The 8,694-nt window shown below is 39.7% G+C and overlaps 1 long non-coding RNA gene across 1 annotated transcript; it reads right to left on the reverse strand.

Moving 5' to 3' along the window:
• Window positions 1–252: 252 nt before the first annotated feature.
• Window positions 253–5,804, reverse strand: LOC138924917 (uncharacterized). Its single transcript, XR_011440262.1, has 3 exons — window positions 5,720–5,804; window positions 1,630–1,714; window positions 253–874 (listed from the first exon to the last, which is right to left on the reverse strand). It is a non-coding gene; the product is annotated as an uncharacterized lncRNA (long non-coding RNA).
• Window positions 5,805–8,694: the final 2,890 nt, after the last annotated feature.

The following is an 8,694-nucleotide window of genomic DNA, read 5'->3' on the forward strand; positions in this document are numbered from 1 at the left end:
TGTTTGGAGGGGTGGGTAAGGAAACTGTGATAGGAAACAGAAAAATGGCAACCCATATAACGTAATGACAAAACATTTGGTAAAGTCATCACATATATTAGCTTTCTGCCCTGAAATTACCATTTTGTAGCGACTTGATTTTCTGTCTCAACGTACTGTCATTTTGTTTGTATATGCAGAATGGTGATAGTACAGTGTGCTATTTGGGAACCAATCTGTGACTGAGACTGAAAGTGGATATATAATAATTTTCCATCCCATGAAAGCATTTTTAATCTTCACAAAAAAATCATTTTTATACAATATTCTAGAAGCAATTCAGTGTAGCAGGGTGTTTCTGTCAATTTGAAGATGCTGAATAAATAATTGTGTCTTTAAATTCCTTCTCTTTCTGAGTATGTGTTGGTAAATTTGGGGATATTTACTTTTGATTTCTGCTAGATGGTAATGTTTGAGAATACCCAACTAAGGAGCTTGTTAGAACAATAATGTCGGTAAATACAAGATCACAACCTCCTCCTATGCCAGCTTTGCCACACAGCCTCTTGTGGAACTTCAACCTTTTTCTCCTTCTTTGATTTTCTTACTTTGCCATAAACTTATTTGAAGGTAGAGAAGCTGCCAGATCACAATTTTTTTCCACTACATTTGATGTGATTTTCTTAATCTAATTTTTTTCTAGTGAAATACGACACCATATGGAGGATTAGTTTTGGTCATTTTCCAAAAGAAGTGTGTATTTGACTCATAACTCTGCTCTCTACCCTTTCCTCAATCATCATTCTTGGTAATTTCATGGCTTTTTTTTTGACATCTTGGAATCACATTTCTTAAATCTTCTCAGAACCACTTCAAGTCTTCAAACAGCTGCATCCTGGAAAAGAGATAGAGATATAGATATACATATACATATAGATATAGATGATATAGATATAGATATACACATATACCCATGTATATATTTTTATTTATATTGTTTATATTTGTTTCCGGTTTTTTTCTCTTTTATCCCCACTCCACTCCCTTGAGCTAGCTCCCTCTCTCTCATCTTCCTTTTGTTCTCAAACTTTGTAAAGTTTACACAGGCTGCTGTTACATTCTCCCCACTCCTCAGCCCCACAACCTGGCTCTTGTTTACATATCTGTCATGAAACTGCTCTCTCAAATTCTACAAATGAGCTCCTAATCAAAAACCCAATGATCTTTGTTCTATACTTGTTAGATGGAAGGGCTTGGTCATGAAACATCTAGAGATTTTGGTCACACAGATTGATGCAGAGAACGAGGAATTTGGGGCTAACAAGCTATAGAGAGGTGGAGCAGGGGGATAGAAATTCAATTTTGGGTCCTCCTCAAAGTCAAAGGTGAATCCAAGCCAAGTCTTGAGTGGTACAAGAAGCAAGAAATAAATGAGGACAAAGTGAAAGTAGAGTATTCTTTCAATGACCTAATGCTGCATAAAAAACTATCCAAAAATTTAGTGGCTTAAAACAACAATTGTATTGCTCATGATTCTGCAGCTCAGAAATTCAAGCAAGGGTCAGCTGGGGTGGGTCTTTTCTACTGCACATAGTGTCAGCTGAGAATGTTCAACTAGGTCTGGAGGATCCAAGATGGCCTCACTCATACATCTGGGGCTTTGATGCTGGCCAGTCAACCAGGGTCCAGTTTTTCTGCTCCACATAGCCTCTCTCTTTCTGTAGTCTCTTATTCTCTATGGAGAGAGAGACCCAATTAGTATCCGATGCAGATCACAATACACTGAACAGAGAAATTAAATTTTTAGGATAAAAGCAAAGGCTTCACAAAGAAAGTGACATCTACTTGGTTAAAATAAATAAAGTTTATATTTCAAATTCCATTTAAACTTACTTCATGCACTTTAAATAGTTGGCTCTGGTCACCAACTAATAATTTATAACGTAAGACTATATACTACTTGACACCAGGGCACAAAATTAATGTAGCTAAATAGCTATGTTTTCAAAAACACAACAGAGATTAAAAGAATAAACCAAGCCTTTGAAAATTCAATAACCCTCCCACCATCCCCACAAACAAAACAAGATGAGGGTGAAAATGAGGAGACTGCAACTCAGAGGTTTTTGTACTTGCACAAGGTGATAATACAAATCTGATGCAAAATTGGGTTTTGTTAGTCCTGGTGTGATTTTCCGTTCAGAGTTCTATATAGCCTAACCCAAACTTGGTTATTATAGATGAAAATGATGTTCAAGAAGGTCTTTCTGGTAGTTATAGAAGTAGAAACTTTGGCTTATAGACTAAGGAATTCTCCTTGGGGTGAATCTCATGCTATGACAAGCAAATCTAGCTGTTTTGCTTCAGAAAGAGAGGAAGTGAGCTCCATTTTTCCATAACTCAAAGTTACAAGTGAAACAGTTAGTTTAATAAATAGCAAGTATGATGGGAGAAGAAATATAAATAGAGCTCATAGGGAAAACATTACCACTCAATCACTGTTCATGGGCTTCTTCCTACTGCAAGGAGCTTACGGCATTAGATTATTTCCTATGACAAATTCTGAGGATAGTAAATCAAACAGACTGAAAATTTAATTTTTGAAACAGCATTGATCAAAGATCAACTATCCATGTTAATCAATTAGATTGAGTTGTATTTGGCTCAATATCAGGCAATAAATCACTTTGTTTACAACACTAAATCACTTGTGAGAAGATGCCATTAAGCTTAGGGTAATTGATGAAAGCAAACGGCAAAAAAAAGGAGCCAAAGGAAAATGGGGAAAGACCCAAAAGAATCAGAGTAAGCAGAGTTCTTTCCTGAAAGACCCTCTCTCCTGGGGGTTTCCCTTGTCCGAATTCCATCCAGTCCTACCCATCCTTCAAATCCTAACTCCAAGCCATGATTCTAGTCATCCTTCCCTGACGGTTTCCTTCTTCTCTGTGCTCCTTCAGTACATTGTTCTCTTTCATTCCCTTTGTTTCTCTTGTATTTATCAGCCCACCTAAATCATCATTTTAGATGCGTTAGTATATAATCATACTATTTAGAGCTAGAAGGAACCTTAGCTATTCCATGGTCTAATGCTTCAGTAGCAGAGTCTAGCAGATTCCAGACTGGAAATCAGGATTAGGTTAGGTTTAATGGAGGGTTATTTGGCTGGTGGTGCTATTTCTGGACTTTTTTTTTTTTTTTTTTTTAAAGATTTTATTTTTTTCCTTTTTCTCCCCAAAGCCCCCTGGTACATAGTTGTATATTCTTCGTTGTGGGTCCTTCTAGTTGTGGCATGTGGGACGCTGCCTCAGCGTGGTTTGACGAGCAGTGCCATGTCCGCGCCCAGGATTCGAACCAACGAAACACTGGGCCGCCTGCAGCGGAGCGCGCGAACTTAACCACTCGGCCACGGGGCCAGCCCCTCTGGACTTTTTTATATGAAAGAAGAAATCTTTATGTGTTTACATCACTGTAGTCAGTTCTCTATCACCAACAGCTAGATGAAAATTCCTGCTAGTTCTTGCAGTGGACAACTTAACACCAACTATGTACTGCCCTAAGCCTACCTTACAGCAAAGGAGGTGGGATGAAATTCTCTTTTAGAAAACCCTGAGAGTGACAGACTTGGGATGGCTACCCCAAATTCATTACTAGGGGATAGTTCTCATTCAAGCAAAATGGAGCATAGAGAAAGGTTGCTGAAGAGTGTAAGACACAAGTCTCTCACCAGCTAAAAATTAATGACTCTCTTTAGTCTTCATAGTTCTCCAAAGGGATGATGAATCTCCCTCTTCATCCACAATGAGAAAAGGTGTCTGAGGGATGCCTGACAATGTAACCCACTAGCCTTCCTTTCAGGCACAGATTGCTTGGAGATTTCTTTTCCTCCTGGGGCTGTCCAGAGCAGAGGCTTTTCCAGTCAGGTTTCTGGTTCTATTTTTCACTTTCAGTAGCTGGAGTCTGGAGTCTACCAACTGTTTCCGTTCATGTTCCACAGGTTCTTCAATGTAAGTATTTCATAATGGAACCTGCCATGCCTTCCCCACCCCGCCCCGCGTCTGAATGAACAGTACTAGAACTAGAAATCTGGGAGGGATCCCACACTCCTTCCTCTGCCTCCCGTTGGTCTCCATGTAGCTGTGATCCTACTGCCTACATTTTTCTTGTGTCCTCTTGCTCTTCTACCTTCTCATCATTTCTCATCTGGATTATACCAATTCCTAAATAACTACTGTCTTTCCTCCATCTAACTCATATTCCATGATCTAATTGTATTAATCTTTCAAAAATGAAAGTCTGATCATTTTAAAATTCAAATGTCTAAGCAAGAAATCGAAGACTCATTAGGATCTCTTCAACCATTGCCTCTGCAATGCATCTTTTGTTACTTTATCACATGCCCTACAGAATAGCCGAACAAAACCAACAGCAATTTGCTGAGTGACTCCTGCTCCGTCACATCCTTATAGCTTTCCCTAAAAAGCGTTTCCTATCTCCCTTACCTGGAAAACTACTGTTCATACTCAGTACTTAATTGAGGCGTGACCACCTCCATGTATCCTATCTTGGTTCTGCCCCCAAGAAGCCGTATAACATAGTATGTAAGAACACGGTTCATGAGTTCAAACTACTGGCTCTGTCACCTTTGTCAAGTAATTTAACCTCTTTGTGCCTGCACTTCCTCATGTGTAAATTGCAGATAATTTCTCATGGTTATTGAGAAAATTGAACAAAATACTACATATAAAAGTGGTTTGAACTATTCTTGGAATATGGTAAGCACTCACTTTATGGAGATATTTTTCTTTCTAAGATTAAGTTAAATTCCTTAGTCTCATGGTCCCAGCCTTCCATGACCTACCCAAATGAGTGGCAGTTGTGGATTGGCTCACAAAGTCTTTTCCACTCCTCTTGTAGTTGAGAAACTAGAAAGCTAGAAATATTACTCTGACTCCCTTGGACCCAAGGCCCTGCAGCAAGCTATGACCATGGGCAAGATCCGAAGGGGGGAAATAAACAGAGCCCATCAACCAGTCAATTCTTGACAACCTCTGCTAGCAAACATCACCTTGGAAATGACTATGTTTCAGCTTCCTGGGTATTGAAAGGCAATTATGGTGGAGGCGGCCACATCTTGAGCTGATTCCCTAAAGATGGAACCTATGAGCAGCTAAGTGTATCCATCCTTTGGTTTCCTGGTGTTCAGAGGCAAAAGCACAGTGACAGTCAAGGTGCTGGTGGGTGTCTTGACTTTGACACAGCCTTTATGTGGCCTCAAGGATGATAGCTCCCCCATAGGTCAGTTGTCTGTTGTTCTGGAGACATTCCCAGATGACCCAGCCTAGAATCTGCTGCTCCTCCCTTCTAAAAATTTGGTAACCACCTAATTCCCTATATTAAATTCCTTACTACTTTGACTCTCTAGGAGAGTTTCTGTTTCCTGCACTGAACCCTTACCATCTAACCGACCCCAGGATTAGCTCTTGCTTCTCCCAACACCCACTCTGCAGTCAGTCATCCTCCAGCCTTCTTCAGCTCCCCACTTTTCTTTCATCATTTCTACCCTGTTCCTCTCCTCCCTGAAATCGCTCCTGTAATCCCAAATCTCCAATATGAAACTACATTTTTAGAAAGCTCCTTAGTCCATATACAGTTATAGCTCTAATATAAACAATCTTCATTTTGAAATTTTTGGCAAAAGCAAACTACAACATTAAAAGAGGAATTAGGAAAGTTTACATACCTATACTCGCAATTTCGCCAAGGAGATTTCATGAATCATTTCCAGATTGCCATAGAAGTCATAATGTAACTTGGAGATCTTTTTCTCAGGGCTTTGTAGGGCTTTTCAAAATCTGTTTAGTGACCCCAAGTTCAACTTATAAATAGCATTAAGCTAAATTTTATTAACCTTGGGGAATACAAGATTTTAAACCAAAAGAAGCCATTTTTGACCAAAACATGTAAGTGCTTCAAAATTTAAAATTTTTAAGTAATGCTTACTTTCAACATTTGTTAATGTGAACTAGGGTATGGACCCTAATCTACATTCAGATTATATATTTTAAAGTCTGGAGATAAAGATTTTGATACCACCTTGTTGAATAATTTTAGGCAAGTAGCTTATCTGAGAAAATTATACAATTTAAGTAAAAGTCAGCAACATAAAAATGCTGTAGTTCTAAAGCTACTGAGATTGTCATGGATTCAATAGGAGTCTAGCAACATGTTCCCCCTCTGTGTCTTCTCTGAAGCGGCTTCTTCATTGCCCAAGACACTCTGAACATTGTGAGCGCCAACATGCTTCAGTAGAAACCTTCCCGTGAGGAAAGTCAATTTTGCTAAACTCTGTTACATATTCTATAAACAAAACAAAACAAACAAGTAGCACCTAGCTTCTGGGTCTCAAGTAAATTTTCGTGAATTAGCTCAAGGATTTTTTTAACTCCCTCTTTATTGAAAGCTAAAGCTTAAGCATGAGGCCAAGGGGCTGACCAGGCCAGCAATTTGAGTAGACACACAAAGTTGTGTGCTCAACATTTCTCAGTCTTCTGGCGCTGACACACTGTCAAGGGAAAACCCTTAGTACCCCAACTCTCTCCTCTCTGAGGCCCAGTTCGTTCCCAGGAGGCATCTTAGTCATGGCATCCCCAGTAGACCGCCCTTCCTAACCCTGTACATGGCCAGTATATTTGTTTTCTATTCCTGCTGCAACAAATTACCACAAGTTTAGGCTTAAAACAAGAACCATTTATCATCTCCCAGTAACGCAGGTCAGAATTCCAGCGGGGCTCAGATGGGTCCTTTGATCAAAGTTTCATCAAGATACTGGCAGGCCAGGACTCTTCTGGAGACTCGGGAAGAATCTGTGCCCAGGCACACTCAGGTTGCTCGTGCACTTGTCCCTGTTTCCTTGCTGGCTGTCAGCCAGGGGTCATTCACAGCTTCTAGAGGGTGCTTGCTGTCCCTGGCTCATGTCCCCCTCCTTCAAAGGCAGCAACAATGTTTCAAATCTTTCTGGTGTTTCAAATCAATCTGACTTCTTCCATTGCCTCCCTCTAACTTCCTCTTCTGCTGCCTTCTTCCAGTTTAAGGGCTCATGTGATTACATTGGGTCTACCTAGAAAATCCAGGAATCTCCCTTTATTTATTTATTTATTTATTTATTTATTTTTGCTGAGGAAGATTCTCCCTGAGCTAACACCTGTGCCAATCTTCCTCTATTTTGTATATGGGTTGCTACCACAGCATGGCTGACAAGTGGTGTTGGTCCACACCTGGGATCCAAACCAGTGAACCTAGTCCGCTGAAGCATAGCATGTGGAACTTAACCACTAGGCCATGGGGCCGGCCCCAGGAATCTCCCTATTTTAATGTCAAATGATTAGTAATCTTAACTATATCTGCAAAGCTCCCTTTTATCATGTAAGGTAATATACTCATAATCCCAGGGATTAGGGACTATGGAATCCTCTTGGGGACCATAATTATGTCAACCTCAATCAAACGTGTCTGAAACGGAGGCTTTCCAGCTGGAGTATCTACTTCTTATGCATTCAGTGGACCAGGAGGAAAAACTTCTCTCTATTCAGAATGGTCTACCACAAATCTCTGAAGGGTAAAATGTATTTGTTAAACCTTATTATCATGGCATAGCAATAAATGCATTTATACTCTTCTACCCAGCCTTTTACCAAAAAATGTGGAAACTACTTGGTCATATGCAAATTATAATTGCAAAGTCAATACTATGGATAAGGCATTATACGTGTTTGATGGTGCGTGACTGTGTGACTGCAGCCTATGTGTGAATTTTTGTGTCTGTATATGTGTGTAGAGTCAACGTGATATACTGAGGGGAAGAGCAGATTAGACAGCCAGACTTCTGAGCTTCTGCGCCAGTTCTACTACAAACTACCTGTGTAACTTTGAACAAATCATTTCAAAAACTCAGGTCTGGGGCCGGCCCCGTGGCCGAGTGGTTAAGTTCGCGCGCTCTGCTGGGGTGGCCCAGGGTTTTACCAGTTCGAATCCTGGGCGCAGACATGGCACCACTCATCAAGCCATGCTGAGGCGGCGTCCCACATGCCACAACTAGAAGGACCCACAACTAAAAACACACAACTACTGGGGGGCTTTGGGATAAAAAGGAAAAATAAAATCTTTAAAAAAAAAAACAACTCAGGTCCCAATTTTTTCTATTGTGAAGTTGAGTGATTTCCAGGTCAACATCCAGCTGAGGATTGTTTGTCTCAAGTAATTTTTATTTATATAAAGTAAAATGGCACATAAACCATAGATCAACTTTTTAAAAATATTTCTTCATAGAGAATTGTAATTTTTATTAAAATTTCTACGATTATCAAAAAGACAAGAAATAACAAATGTTGGCAAAGATGTGGAGAAAAGGGAATCCTTATGCACTGTTGGTGGGAATGTAAATTGGTGCAGCCACTATGAAAAACAGCATGAAGCTTCCAGAAAAAATTAAAAATAGAATTACCATATGATCCAGTTATTCCACTTCTGGGTATTGATCCAAAGGAAACAAAATCACTATCTCAAAAACATGTCTGCACTCCCATGTTCACTGCAGCATTTTTCACAATAGCCAAGACAGAGAAACAATCTAAGTGTCCATCAAAGGATGAAGGGATAAAGAAAATGTGGTACATATACACAATGAAATATTATTCAGTCATAAAAAAAGAAGGAAAT

Source organism: Equus caballus, chromosome 6 (assembly GCF_041296265.1).
Source record: "Equus caballus isolate H_3958 breed thoroughbred chromosome 6, TB-T2T, whole genome shotgun sequence".
NCBI lineage: Eukaryota > Metazoa > Chordata > Mammalia > Perissodactyla > Equidae > Equus > Equus caballus.